The sequence below is a fragment of the Notolepis coatsorum genome (genome assembly GCF_963971535.1).
Source record: "Notolepis coatsorum genome assembly, chromosome: 13".
Classification (NCBI taxonomy): Eukaryota; Metazoa; Chordata; class Actinopteri; order Aulopiformes; family Paralepididae; genus Notolepis; species Notolepis coatsorum.
The window spans coordinates 40,396,833-40,412,049 of record NC_140177.1 but is presented as its reverse complement, the minus strand read 5'-3'; positions in this window follow the sequence as shown (position 1 = coordinate 40,412,049).

Genomic DNA, 15,217 nt, shown 5'->3' with positions numbered 1-15,217 from the left:
GCATACCGTGCGGCAAAGGGAACCGCTCCCGCCTACCTCCGGTCGTCTATGGTCTCTAAGTCTCTAACTACACACCCTCAGTCAGCGTTGCGTTGTTATTATGGGCTGAGCCGCCACGCAGGATAATGACGCCGCGCGGTCCCGCGCGCATGCGCATATGTTCCCTCGCGCACAATAATACACTTTGTTTGTATAGCCTTTCATACAGAAACTGCAGCTCAAAGTGCTTCACAACAGAATTAAGACAGGCATAAAATGAGCACATAAAGTGCAGACATATAAAATCAGTTTTTCACATTAGGATCTAACATCCCAACAGGCAACCTTGTTTATGGTTTGATTCAGTTTTAATATAAATAATAAAAATAAAGAGAAGATTAATTCTACTCAGTCCCGAAGTTTGTGATGTAGATATGGAATGTCCCGGGTTGCTGCTGTTTGCAGAGTGTGTTGTTGTCCGGGGGTGAGTGGTGGTGGGTGGGGGGTTGAATCAAAACAGTTGTCAATTCGGAATTGACGGCTGTTTTGATTTGGCCCTTCGTTCGCCGTCGTTCACCTTTGGACGGCGGTGCACTCTGTGGGCAGCGGCAACTTGGGACGTTCCATATTTACATCACAAAGAGTCCCAGACTGGTTGAAGACACCAGCCTATAGCGGCTATTGTTATGATAATGCGAGGTAGCGCCGCAGGTAAACACAACGATCCGAGCCGAGCGCAGCGCGTTCTCGCGAGCGCGTGCATGTGCGTGCACGCGCTTCTGCTCAAATCTTTAATACTCAGTGAGGTACCACTGAGTGGTACCCCGTGCCATGAACAACGCATGCCTGCCCTCAGTCAAGACCCCTACGCTCTGCATCTTCTGGCCGCCTCAGACCTACTCCTATCCAAGCTCCGGAAGGGTCATCAAAGAGATGTCGCTTTATAGGTACGGGGGGGGGGGGGGGGGGGGGGGGGGGGGGAGATAATCGTGAAAGTTAGAATTTGACGACGCCCATTTGGGAAATGATTAACACTATTAATACAAGAAGTTTGACACCAAAACCAACTCTGTATATTGAAATAAACCCCCCACCACTTGAAAATGAAAAAATAACACAAAAAATTGCGTTTTCTGGCTTTTCCACCATGTGTAGGAACTGACTAGTGTTTTTTTCTGCTAATACTAGTGTGTATAAATTATTTCACTTCATTCAGAATACTTTGTTAACAATAACAATTTAATAAAAATTTGACAACATACATTTTTCATTATTATTGAGTCACAGTGGCATGGAAACGACCAGTCGCGGACTGGGACCATAATTCCTACCAATTTGACTCAGGCAGGCCAGGCCAGGCCGCGTGAATATTAAAGGCAACCAACTTGTGTTCGGCTTTTCTCTGATTGGCCGCGCCCCCCCCCCCGCCCCCACGCGCAGGCAAGCGCAGTCGTCCCACGTCCCAAATGAAATCCAAGGAGCGCAAGCGAGCGGCAGGGCGGGCAACCAACTTGTGGCTGCTGTTCCAACGCACTTGTGTTGGGCTGCGGTAGCAGTGGAGCGCTATGAAATGCGCTGAACTAGAAAGCGTAACGTTATTATGTTTCGCGTTTTTAACAACCAACTACCAGATTCACTCGTGTATAAACAAAGCCCATACAGTTATGAAATGCGCTGAACTAGAAAGCGTAACGTTATTATGTTTCGCGTTCCATTGATTAACGCCATTACCTGCTGTGCTGTAGGAAGCAGAGGTACAGTAAGTTACTGTACAGTAGGTGTAGGTTACATGTTTAATCAAAGCCCATACAATTTTTTAGATGAATGATTGTGGATATAATATAGAAAACACATCATTATGATATATTGTCAGATGGCGCAAAATACAATGGTGAGTGAGAAATATATCTCCAGTGATAAAACCCAGTGCTCTATGTCTCTATGATACACAGCGTGGATGGGCTTTCAGAGGGAGAGGCATGACTTCGCGACAGCCATATTAGACACTCACTGTACATCAGTGTGGAACTGTAACGTTATACTGTACTGTACCCATTCTGCAATCTGTTAATAAACTTTTCAATCAATCAATCAATCAATGTTATTTCGCCCGTGGAGGCTGCTGAGCCTGAAGCGCCAGCGGGGCGACGCAGTGGTTTATCCCCGGCTTCCGTGCGCCGCCGCTGGCTTGACTCGGTCCAGCTCCAGCAGCAGCGGCCGTGCTCCGTTGTAGAACGAAGCCCTTCAATGACAGAGCTCTCATATTTTGCGAATGCATAAACTATATCTTAAATTATGGCTATGTGTCTAATATGGCTGTCGCTTATCAATGACTTCGCGACAGCCATATTAGACACATCGCCATAATTTAAGATATAGTTTATGCATTCGCAAATATGAGAGCTCTGTCATTGAAGTGGGTGGTGGCAGCATTACTAACAGTAGCGATTTTTATTGTTTTGTCATGACCAAACATAATCCCAACATAGATAGGAGGTGTACTGTATGTCAAATGTCGGTCATGTGGTGGAAGAGTTTAGTACAGTCACACAACAGAACACCGCTGTAGTACAGTCACACAACAGAACACAGCTGGTTCTGTTGTGACCACTCCTGGAGTGAACAAGGAACCGAGGCCCATCATTGTCAAGCTGAACAGGCTACAGCAGAGAGAACTCATCATGCGGTCGGCTCGTGCCAGAAGGGGTAATCTAAGGCTGGGCGATCACAAAGTGGCCATTTTCGAAGACTTTACGCCGGAGGTTCAAGCACAGAGAGGCGAATACAAAGTGGTCCTGTCCAAGTTATGGAAACTAGGCCTGAGGCCCACGCTATTCGCTCCCGCGAAATTATCTGTGTTGGATAAGGTCGATGGTCGGCGTTCATTTTGGTCGTTGGCTAAAGCGAAGGAATATCTCGAGGGGATAGCCGAGACTGTAGCTTGATATCTATGACGGGTGAGTGACTTGGCGATGTGGGCCTGAATACATTGATAGGGCCGGCTATTCATGCTGTCATGCCTAGACATGCTAACTGTCCACTGCCCATCCAACTAGCGGGGCTTCCCAATGACTTCTGTTACTTGCTAATGCTGACCTCATGGTCGTACTTGTGTATCGCCTCTTTGGAAGCTAACGAGCTAGCTGAACAATGTACATAACAGACTCTAACGTGCTATCCGGATTCATCACTAGTTTACGCGCTAGCCTCGGGCTAGCTAGCGGGCTGCGTCTAACGTCTGCGCTGAGACATTCGAGACCCGTTAATATTTACGCACTTTGGTTGTTGTTGCTGTTTAAGTGTCATCGGTTCGCACAATTCAACGGTGATCGGGTCCTTAACTAACTTCTTGTATGCTTTTATTTTTATATCCAGGCTGTTTTGAGCTTTGGGCTCCGGTAGGAGAAGATCGGTTGAATATATATATAAACAATATATGATAACAGGTTGTGTCAGGTATTGCTTATTACCATCCCTGGGTTAATGAATGTGTTTAATTCTATTCTTACAAAGGTTATGTCATTCCAGCCGTTGTGCCTGATCAGAGGGGCACTTACAGGTGTGCACTTTGACCATAACCCCACTTTTTTCCCTTTCTTATTATTGTTGTTGTTTAAATGACATCTGTTTGCACAATTTACCTGTGATCCGATCCTGCCTTAGACTATCTGCTGGTATACTTTAATTTAATTTTGTTTTGAATTTTCCTTTATCCATTTGTGCTATAACATTGCGACGTTGATGCGCAGACTTGGAAGTAGATGGTTGCAGGGTTGATGTTGAGTTATTATATAATAATGGCTATTTTTTCCATTATAGTTATCTCATGTTAGGGCCAAGGCTCACGGTGGTTTTCGACCGATATCTTTATTGAAACAATATATGATAACAGGTTGTGTCAGGTATTGCTTATTACCATTCCCGGGTTAATGATTGTGTTTAATTCTATTCTTACATAGGTTATGTCATTCCAACCGTTGTGCCTGTTCAGAGGGGCTGTTACAGGTGTGCACTTTGACCATAACCCCCCTTTCTTATTATTGTTGTTGTTTAAATGACATCTGTTTGCACAATTTACCTGTGATCCGATCCTGCCTTAGACTATCTGCTGGTATGCTTTAATTAAATTTTGTTTTGAATTTTCCTTTATCCATTTGTGCTATAACATTGCGACGTTGATGCGCAGACTCGGAAATAGATGGTTGCAGGGGTGATGTTGAGTTATTATATAATAATGGCTATTTTTTCCATTATGGTTATCTCATGTTAGGGCCAAGGCTCAGGTGGTTTTCGACCGATATCTTTATTGAATTTTATTTTTATTATTATTTGTGTTTATTGGACTAGTGGGGGTTTAATCAGGGGTTTATCTAGAGGGGGGTCGGAGTGGGGAGCGTCTTATTGGATCCATGACTCCAGTGGGAAATGATAGGAAGATGACCATCCTTAGTGGATGGGGCATAGGGAGGGGATTGGAGAGTGGGTATAGGAGGGCTTATAATAGGACAGGTGGGTTAGGGGTTAGAGTAGAAGGAGGGGGGGTTGTAACTGGGGTGGTATTTTTATGTGTTTTATGTACTGTTGTCTTATATGTGTGTAATTGTTCCTCCTCTGAACTCCTGGGATTGACCGTCTGGGCCCGCCTGGATCAGCACCTCTGTACTCAGCCTGGCTGCACTGGTATGTTCTCTACGCATTTAGACAAACTCGACCATGGCTAAATTGAATATTTTAATTTGGAACGCAGGAGGTCTTAACGCCCCACACAAGCGTGCCAGTGTCCTTTGGTTATTGAAGAGAAGAAATATTGACATTGCTCTCCTTAGTGAGACGCATTTATTGGTGGGTGATGTGTCAAGGCTAGCAAATCGACAATATCACGCTATCTCCTCATCCTCAGCCGATGATAAGACGAAAGGAGTCGTCATAGTTACAAGACGTAACCTTGATATCAAAGTCCTGGATGTGTGGTCGGACACGGAGGGAAGGATTACTATAGCAAAAGTTGAGTTCTCTCATAGGAAGATGGCAATAATAGCATTGTATGCCCCTAACACATTTGATTCAGCGTTCTATAATACAATCACAAAGAATATGTTGGAACTTACTGGATACGCTCTCATTGTGGGTGGCGATTTTAATGCGTGCTGGGATGCAGAGATGGATAGGTCCGGGCCCTCTGAAACAAGCGACCAAAAACGGTCCTCTAAGGCCCTCAGGATGTGGGCCCAGGACACTGGGCTCGCAGACCTATGGCGCTTATCCAATCCCACCCTCAAGGATTACTCTCACCTGTCTGCCAGACACAAAACCTTCTCTCGAATAGACTATGCATTCGCATCCCCTAATTTGTTTGATAGTTTCGACGTCTCATTGGTTCCCCTGGCTCTCTCGGACCACAAGGGGATTTTCCTTGTGGCAACCTTTGGCAGGCTCTCCACGAGAGCTCCCAGGTGGCGTTTTAACTCAACCTTATTAAAGAACGATGATTTCTGCTCTGAGTTCGGGAGTAAACTAGCTGAATTCTTGCAGATCAATGTTGGCACGGTCGATGACCCCAGGGTCCTATGGAACGCATTGAAAGGATTTATCAGGGGTCATGTCACACTTTTCTCCTCCAACTTACGTAAATCCCGATCAAAAAAACTAGAAGGACTGGAAACATTATATGCGGATCTATACGCATCTTTGCAAACTAACTATAGTGAACGACTAAACACACAACGTAAGATAGTCAAGAAGGAAATAAACTCCATACTTAAACAACAGTCTGAGTTCTTGATACATAGGACAAGGCAAAATTACTACTTTCACGGCTCCAGGCCTAGCCATCTATTGGCAATGAAAATACGCTCAAATGATCATTTCTCGGATATCCCCTCGATCAAGACGCGACAGGGTACAATCACTACTGATTCGAAAAAGATCAACGACACTTTTAAAGAGTTTTACTCACAGTTATATAGCTCAGAGGTTAATCTCGACGACTCTAAATTTGAATCGTTCATTGGCGGGCTTGAGATACCCCACATTTCTAAGGAAGAGGCTAAGGAACTGGGGAAACCGATCACCCTTATGGAACTAAGGGAGACGATCGCTGAAATGCAGAGGGGTAAGGCACCAGGCTGGGATGGTATTCCACCCGAGGTGTATTTAGCTTTCTGGGACCAACTGGGCCCATTGATGCTCGATATCGCTGCTGTCGGGACAAAACCTCATAACTCCAAAAACCCAACTTTTCAGCAGATGAAAAAAACGAACACAGATTTGAGGGTGAATAGAGTTAGGAGGTTTAGACAGATGATCGGTTTAATGCTTTCCCATTGTTTAAACTTTGTAAAACCCACACACACATATGGAGGATGATCTACGGAGTTGATTTATATAATAAAAAAAATATTAAAAAAATGGAGTTATGAGGTTTTGTCCCGACAGCAGCGATAAGATCAATTACGCTATCGAACAGGGGGAGTTCTCAAGAGATGTCAACATGGCGCTGATTTCTTTACTTCTCAAGAAGGACAAAGATCCCAATGATTGTGGTAGCTATAGGCCCTTGAGTCTTCTCGGGCCGATTTAAAAGTGTTTGCCAATGTGCTGGCCCGCTGCCTGCAGAGATTTATGACGGTATTGGTACACTGCGATCAAACTGGTTTTATCCCGGGGCGCCTGGCTGCAGATAATCTTAGGAGGCTGTTGCATGTAGTCGATAACAGTAAAGACAATACAGCTCCGTCCACTGTTCTGTCTTTGGATGCCATGAAGGCGTTTGACAGACTAGAATGGTCATACCTGTGGAAGGTACTTGAGGTCATGGGTCTGGGAAAGAATTCTATTCATATGATTAAAGTCCTGTATGCCTCGCCGTCGGCAATGATACTGACAGGCAAAAACTGTTCCACACTTTTCCCAGTCTCCAGATCTTCTAGACAGGGTTGTCCTCTGAGCCCGGGACTATTCGCGCTTTCCCTCGAACCATTGGCCCAATTTATTAGGCAATCAGAGGACATTGTCCCCATAATGATCAATAATACACCACACAAAATTGCTCTCTATGCGGATGACCTACTGATTTTTATGGATGACCCTTCCCGGTCGGCCACAAAAAAACCTCTTAATGAGCTGGCCAAGGCGGTGCGACTACCAGCTGATATCCCCATAGTGGAACATTTTAAATACTTTGGTATAGAGATATTCCCCACGCTGAGTCAAACTACTAAGTACAACTTCACGGGTACTTATGATAAAATACGCCAGGATCTAGACAGATGGTCGTCCCTTCCTAACTCCCTTCAAGCCCGAGCTTCCATAATCAAAATGAACGTTCTGCCTAGGATACATTTTGTTAGCTCAATGCTCCCCCTGCCCCCTCCAATAGACCACTGGCGCAAGGTACAATCGATGGTATCTAAATTTATCTGGAATAACAAACGCCCGAGAATCAAAAGAGCTACTACTCAACGTAGGAAACAAGATGGGGGCCTCGCAATCCCTGATTTTAAGCTTTATTTCTGGTCCTTCTCACTGAGACCTCTGATGTGCTGGCTAGACCCTGTAGATGCTGTATCTTGGCGCACCTTAGAAGCGGCGGCGGTCTCACCGCTAAGATTGCAGGATGTGGTGTACTCCACTGTCTCTATTTCGAAATGCCGGCTGAGGTATGGACCGATCATAACTCACGTGATCCAAACGTGGCGTAATGTACAGAGGTCGTGTGGGGTTAAATGCCCATGGCACCTGGACTCTCCAATTTTTAATAACCAGCAATTACTTGTTGGGCACAAGCCGGTTAATATTCCTCAATGGCAGAGGAGGGGAGTTCATACTCTGGAGGATATTTATGATAAGAACGGCCTCCGTGCGTTTCAGGACTTAAGAGAATTTTATGATCTTCCCGGCGAGTCCTTTTTTCTTTACCTTCAACTAAGGTCAGCGCTGAGGGCGCATGGCGTGCCGTGGGCTCAAGCTTTGCAACCACACCCCTTCCTCAGGCTCATAGTGGACAGGACGACCTCCAGAGGGTTTGTCTCAGACTTTTATACGCTCTTAATTCAGTCCACGTATAAAAATGTATCACTGGATACAATCTGGCGTGTGGATATCCCGGAGTTGGACCCCGAGTTTGACTGGGATGATGTTTGGGCAAATGTGGCATTATCTTCCCGCAACCCCAATCACCAGCAAATTAATTTTAATTATATTCATAGGACATATCTTACACCTAGGAAGCTATTTGCTATGGGACTGATAACCGACTCTCGGTGCACTTTGTGCTCTCAAAAGGCCACTGGCACTTATATGCATATGTATTGGGATTGCCCACCAGTGGCCCGCTTCTGGAGGTCAATAACGGACAAACTTTCAGATCTGTGTGGCTTAACTATCCCATTCACAGCTGTTACGCTACTCCTGAACGATATAACGACACTACCTGCGTCCGTTCAACTAAAAAGGGTTGTCCTAGCGGGTGTCACAGCAGCGAAGAAGCTAATAGCAATGAGGTGGAAGGAGCCTGAGAAGCTTACAGTGATTAACTGGTCCCTAACACTATTGGATGTGATTTATCTTGAGATATCCACGGCGCGGGTGATTGGGGTGGGACAGGCAGGTATTGACCTGTGGTTTTCAGCAGCCGAAAAGGTCAGGACCGCCGTGTGCGGCTGAGCGGGGTTGAGGTGCGTGTTCGGGTGAGTCCGGGGGTCTCTTGGGAGGGGGAGGAGGAAATGTTTTGTCTGTCTTGTCTTTTGTCTTGTCCTCTTGAGTTTAGCTGGGGATTTTATGGGGGGGCAGCTATTTAACTATTTCTTCACTGTTTGGTCACTTTTACACGGTCTCTGTGAGTCTATGGAACACCTCTACAGGTTTTTGTTTTGTCATGAAGGTTCATTGCTCTGTTTTCGGGTCGTGTTCTCAAAAAGTGGACGCTGGGCTCGAACTGACACATTTGCTTTCAGTTTAGCTGGTCGTCCGTACTAATACACATTGGCCGTATTAGGGGGTGGGAAACTGATGGGTGGGGATCGGGCGTTGTGGACAGCGACTCCTACAGGTCGGTTGGTGCGCCTGCGCAGTAGAATCAGGAAGTGTCGGGGGCAGCGTGAGCCTCCCACGCGTTACTCCTCGCCACTGAGAGATCGAGCTGCGCAGGTGAAAAGATGCGACTGCTGTTACCTCAAGTACCGGAGGGGACTTGTGCTATGTATGACTTAGTCCACATTGCAGCCGGCTTGTGGGAGGCAAGAAACAGCGTCCGTGACAGGGGAGGGTTGAATTGGATGATACGAAATTGGGATGGGAGAAAAATATAGAAAAATGGGAGAAAAAGTGGATAAAAAAAAAACATGTGAGGAAGAGTACTCACACTGCACACAGGTCTAGGACTGTCACACAACTAGTCCAGAATCACACTACACCTTAAAACACAGTTCACTGCAAATAGCCTGAAATATATATATCACGCCATATCTCAGGGAGTCACGGCAAATGATTATAGAGAACACATGTTATGGCAATACACACTGGGTGTCACACAGCAAAATAAGGGCGCTTGTATAGGGTAGTGGGTGCTGTTCACCACTAGGGGTTATGGCCAGGGCTAGAATGCTCCTCTCACATCCTAACCTAGGTTTTGGCAGTGGAAGCGCCAAAACACAGACAATACAAAAAGGTTAATTATGAACGGAGCCCGAAGGTGAGGGGAGGGAGGACTCCTCCACCTCCCTCTCTCGTAGCCCCTCACGCCTTCGGGCTAAAAAAGCGTTCAGTCATGAAACGGGGAAGCAGTGCCTTCCAGGCACAGGCCTGTAATATTGTCCTCCTGCCTGCAAGGGAGAGCACAGTTCAGAACAAGCCACACTCCCACGTCCGTGTGTTAGAGAGAGTCAGAATGCGCACATTCAATGCTCTCGACAGAGAGGGGCAGTTCACAGAATGAAATGTGTTCAGAGCACTGCGCTCCAATCCTCCACCATTCGACTAATACTGTTCATATAATTCACAGTTCCAATAACAGTTAATATGAATCCACAATTCCAATGCAATCACAGTTCTTCTATTCCTCCACTGACAGCTCTGGAAACAGTTCACTTGTCAGGCGCTGTGTTTGAATATCCGATACAATGTATATCCACTCACCCTGGCGCACAGTGTTGCAACAATGTATCTAAATGGCCCGATGCTCTGTTCGTTCCGCAGCCCCGTGGGCGCTGTCTGCAAAGGTTCGGTAATGACAATCCCACTGGCAGGAAGCAGCAATAGCGCTGTGTGTACCAGCAATATCACCAGTCGGCGTCCTCGGGTTTCTCCTTCCTCCTCTGCTCCGGGTTTCGTTCTTCTGTGTCTCGCGCCCAGCTGTCAATACTCGCCACCCTTTTGAGCGAGTTCGCGGGGTTCCAGGGCACCGCCCCTATGCGCCAGCCAGCCAATCAGCTTCCTCCAATGGCACAGCCTGTAACGCAAGAGAGGGAACTCCCATGGGTAGATCCCACCACTCAATGAATACACACACCTGACTAATTCTCTGCACTCGCCTGATATCAATTACTCCAGCACATATCACCACATCAGTAGGACGGCTCCTCCGCTCTCCACTGGAACACCATGGACCTCATCTGACAAGGGAAGAATGGACAGCATAGCTAGCACGGCATGGCTATAGGAAATGACCATAAATACATATATTGCATATGCACTTGCCTGACAACACTGCCAGGTACACCTATAGATCCTCACAGGACCATCACTGGGGCGTGTCCTCCTCTCAGGGTCCAGCAGGTACATCAGCACACACACCCCCACCCGCGACAGTAACACCTCTGATTGCGCCCCGCTTTCGTCTCATTCTTTCAATTTTAGTCCGACGTTCGTCTTCACCCATTCTAGAGCTATCCAAAACGTTCATATCTCCCGGGTTTCGGCAGTTACTTCGAAGCAGAGAATATTATGTACAAGGCGGAAGAGCCCTTCGGAGCTAAACCAATCAGAGAGGGTCTTCGCTGTACGCGGGCTAGCCAATCAGAGAGCGTCTTCGCAAACTGCGGCTACGAAAAAAAATCACGCATTCCTGCCTGCTTGCCTGAACTTATATATGCGCAAATAGAAACATGTATACCGACCTGGCCTGCTTCGGAGTTCAGTGGCCTGACTGCGGGCACAAACAAACACATTTTTAAAAAAAATAAGCATTTGCCAGTCTGCCAGTGCAGCCAGGCCATGCCAGTCTGTCAGGCCACCGGGAAAACTCCTGGTGCTCCCGATGGCCAGTCCGCTAGTGGAAACGACTTAGGAAGATGCCAGCCTCTCAAGACTTTGCTGGAATTTATCATATTCCAGTGTGGTTCAGTCACTCCTCCTGCCCATTAGGGCATCTCCAAACTCCTGTGCAGTTTTCATCCTCCTCTTCCCATTGGGCAGTGTCACCTGGATTCGGAAGATGGGGTCAACTCTAGGCAGAAGCATGGTGCTCTCTCTGGCAAACTGGACCTCCAGCTTCATCCTCTGCTGCTTAGCATTGTCGTCCAGAGTTTCATCCATGAGGAATTTCTCAACTTCTCCACTGTCTGTGAAGGGGCCACCACTAGATTTCAGTTTGTCCAGCATGTCCAGTCTTTTCCTTTCCTTTCCTTTCTCTGAGCCATCTCCTGTTTCTGTTTTGCCCCATTCCCAAATTTCTCCTTCATGTGTTTACTCCATTTGAGTTCGACCTCCCTTTTAGCTTGTGCTGCTGCCTTGAAGCCCCTGGAGGAGTGAGACTGTCCAGCCCTCAGCCCCTGGCTCTTCTGCAAGATGATTAACCTGCTGACTGCATTCAGTGTGCCTAGCTTTCTCAGTCTGTAGTCCAACTTGCCACATTGTCTTTCCATGCTGTTGTGCACAGGGGTTCCATCGATGGGGTTCCATTGCCTGATCGCTCACAGGGTAGTCCATTTTGAAGGCCTCCTCATCAATTCCATAGTCCATCCTCTGTCTGGCCAGGACAGTCTGTATGTGGGGAAGCAATAGGTTGGTCAGCTTCTTCACTTCCTCCAAGTGCTCTGCAGCTAGGTCAGACACAGAGTTCAGGACCTCCTCCTTGTAGGTCTTCTTTACGCCACTGAATAGATCATTAGATACCCCAGCATATTCAGACTTTGTGAACCTTATGAAGTCGTCACTGATTGGCTGGCCCAAGCCTGTATGCAGTCCCTTGTAGAACTCCCTGAGCTGAGTATGGGTAGCATCTTTCTCTATGGTCCTCCTGGCATAGAAGGGCTCCACCAAGTGCACACCCAGGCAGGCAAACACCACAAGGGCCACGTTGAGGTAGGGAAGCTCCATCACTTCTCTGACCAGGCAGGCTAGGCGGTTGTTGATGTGAGGATTCTGGCTCAGGAACTCTGCCAGGTGGTCATAGTGGTATATTAGGACTGCTGCTGCCCTGGAGAGGCACCCAAACCTACTATCTTTGTAGGCAAACGGCAAACTTGATACCTGCCTTTGCTCAAGGAAGAGGAGGAATTGCTTGTAGCGGTTCCAAGGGCGCGTGAATATTAAAGGCAACCAACTTGTGTTCAGCCTTTCGTTCAGCGTTTCTCTGATTGGCCACGTGACCGCGCTGCCGCACGGCAGAGAGTTGCGCGCGGCAGAGAGTTGCGCGGCAGCGGCCGTCTTCCGTTGGCCGTCGCAATGACTTGTTTTGTTTACATCAGGGTGAACGCTGTTGTATTCGCAAATATGAGAGCCAGCAATACGCAGTACGCAATACCACCCACTTCAATGACAGAGCTCTCATATTTGCGAATGCATAAACTATATCTTAAATTATGGCTATGTGTCTAATATGGCTGTCGCGAAGTCATTGATAAACTACCAGCCTCCACACTGATGTACAGTGACTGACGTTAAAAACGCGAAATAACATATAACGTTACAATGTACAGTTTCTAGTTACAGTAGTGACGCGTGAATCGAGATAGTCCTAACAGTGTTTATTATTAAGAGTCCTAACAGTGTTTATTATTAATTAACGTCATAAACAAACTACCAGCCTCCACACTGATGTACAGTGACTGACGTTAAAAACGCGAAATAACATATAACGTTACAATGTACAGTTTCTAGTTACAGTAGTGACGCGTGAATCGAGATAGTCCTAACAGTGTTTATTATTAAGAGTCAGATAGTCCTAACAGTGTTTATTAGTAAGAGTCAAATAGTCCTAACAGTGTTTATTATTAAGAGTCCTAACAGTGTTTATTATTAATTAACGTCATAAACGGGGAACTTGAAGGTTCCTGCCGCGCTTGCGACAAAAGGGGGCGGGCTAGCGGCGTGGGGTGGTGGCCAATCAGAGAAAAGCTGAACACAAGTTGGTTGCCTTTAATATTCACGCTTCCAGGGCTTGTGAGCGAATTCAGGAGCCACCAACTTGAGGCACATGTCTGCTTGTCCAGCCACACTGATATTCTTGCTGTCTACCTCCAGATCATACCTGTCAACAGTCCCGTTTTTCCCGGGATTGTACTGTATTTCAACCTTCTTCACGCCCTGTTCACGGTTCACGGAATTGGCAATTTCTTCCAAAAAAAAAGAAAATAATAGGATTTTTATTTTTTTATTTTTTTTATATATCATTTATTTTTTAACTCATAAAATATATTGGGTCGCACCTAAATCGGCAGGGTCGGTCGGCAACCGGAAACAAACCATTATTTTTTTTAGGCCTAAGTGGTTGCCTAGTGGAGATTTAGGATTCACTGACTGTACACTGTAAGAAAAAAAGCTGCAAGAAAACTAAATGTCTGGCATCAATGGTTTCCAAATACTGTCAAATTACAGTAAAATCAAATACATTTACAGATTACAACCTTTATTTAATGGTTAATATTTTGATAAAAGGTAATTTACTGTATTTTTATAGCATTTACACTTAAAGTAGGAAAACAAAAGTAATCTGTAAAATAATACAGTGAATTTCCTTAAAGGGGAACTATTTTACTATTTCTTTCACTATTTGGGCACTTTTACACAATTCCTGTGAGTCTATGGAACACCTCTGTAATATATATATTTTTTTTATTCATTGTTTTGTATTTCTAATCAAGTCCTCAAAAACAGCATTTTTCTACCTCAAGATCTCGAGCCGTTTTGAGCCTGGGCTCCAGCCACTGTGTGCAGCCCATCTTGTACCTCGCCATTATCATGCAGCGGTGTCTTTCTGACATCACAAATCATCACATTTTCAGATGACTCAGTTCAGTGAGGGTGAATATTGTGAGAGGAGAATTGGAAGAATGCGCCAATATGAGAATTAGAGACATAGATCATATTAATATAAGTTCACATAGCTAGGAAACAATACTAAACACTCAAAAAGGCCATTTATAAGATAGTTCCCCTTTAATACAGGTTTTGACCAGCAGATGGCAGCGACGAGGCAGCTCCATTGGGAGGGGGCGGGGCCGGGTGGGAAGGGGCGGTGCCGGGTGGGAGGGGGCGGGGCAAAAATGTGCACGTTTTTTCTCCTGCCAATGTTGACAGCTATGCTCCAGATCCACCATGAAACACTTCAGCACTTGCTCCATCTTCATATCTGGCTCCACCAGCCGCATAACCTTATGCATGGCACTGCTGAAGCCCAGTGTAGTGTGGGTGCCACAAAAGAGCTGTCGTGCTGGTGTTTCCAGGTTGTACATCTCTGCCACCAGCATTGAAAACCCCTTGTTGTGCTCTGTACTATCTGTCATAATGTGCATCTACAAGGTTGTACCAACACTGACTAGATGTGAAATCTCTAGCTAGTCCCGTTTCTTCAGTTCAGCTCAGACAAGAACCTCCCCCACTGAACCAAGCCATTCAGAATTGACTCGCTATCCTACGTAGCAAGCCGCTGAAACATCAGGGATATCCTGACACAAACTGTACTTTACCTGCACTATTCTTACCCTACCTACTTTTATACACTTCCTATCAAATTCATGTGTCGGTTCTATGCACATTTTATCTCACTACCTCCTATGCACTGTAATTTTAAGAGCACTGCTCTGTTGTAATTCAAAATTGAACTATTTTATCACACTTTTTACTTCTTACTGATGCACTGCTCTGTTGTATGTTAAATACCCTGTTGTATGTCCGTTCTATTTTAGAATTTTTAGCCTATTTTTTAACTGAATCATTTAAAACTATTTTTATTATTACTGAATGAAACTGTAAACAGAAAGGCCTATTGGAAGGCTAGATCCTAATGTGAAACACTGAT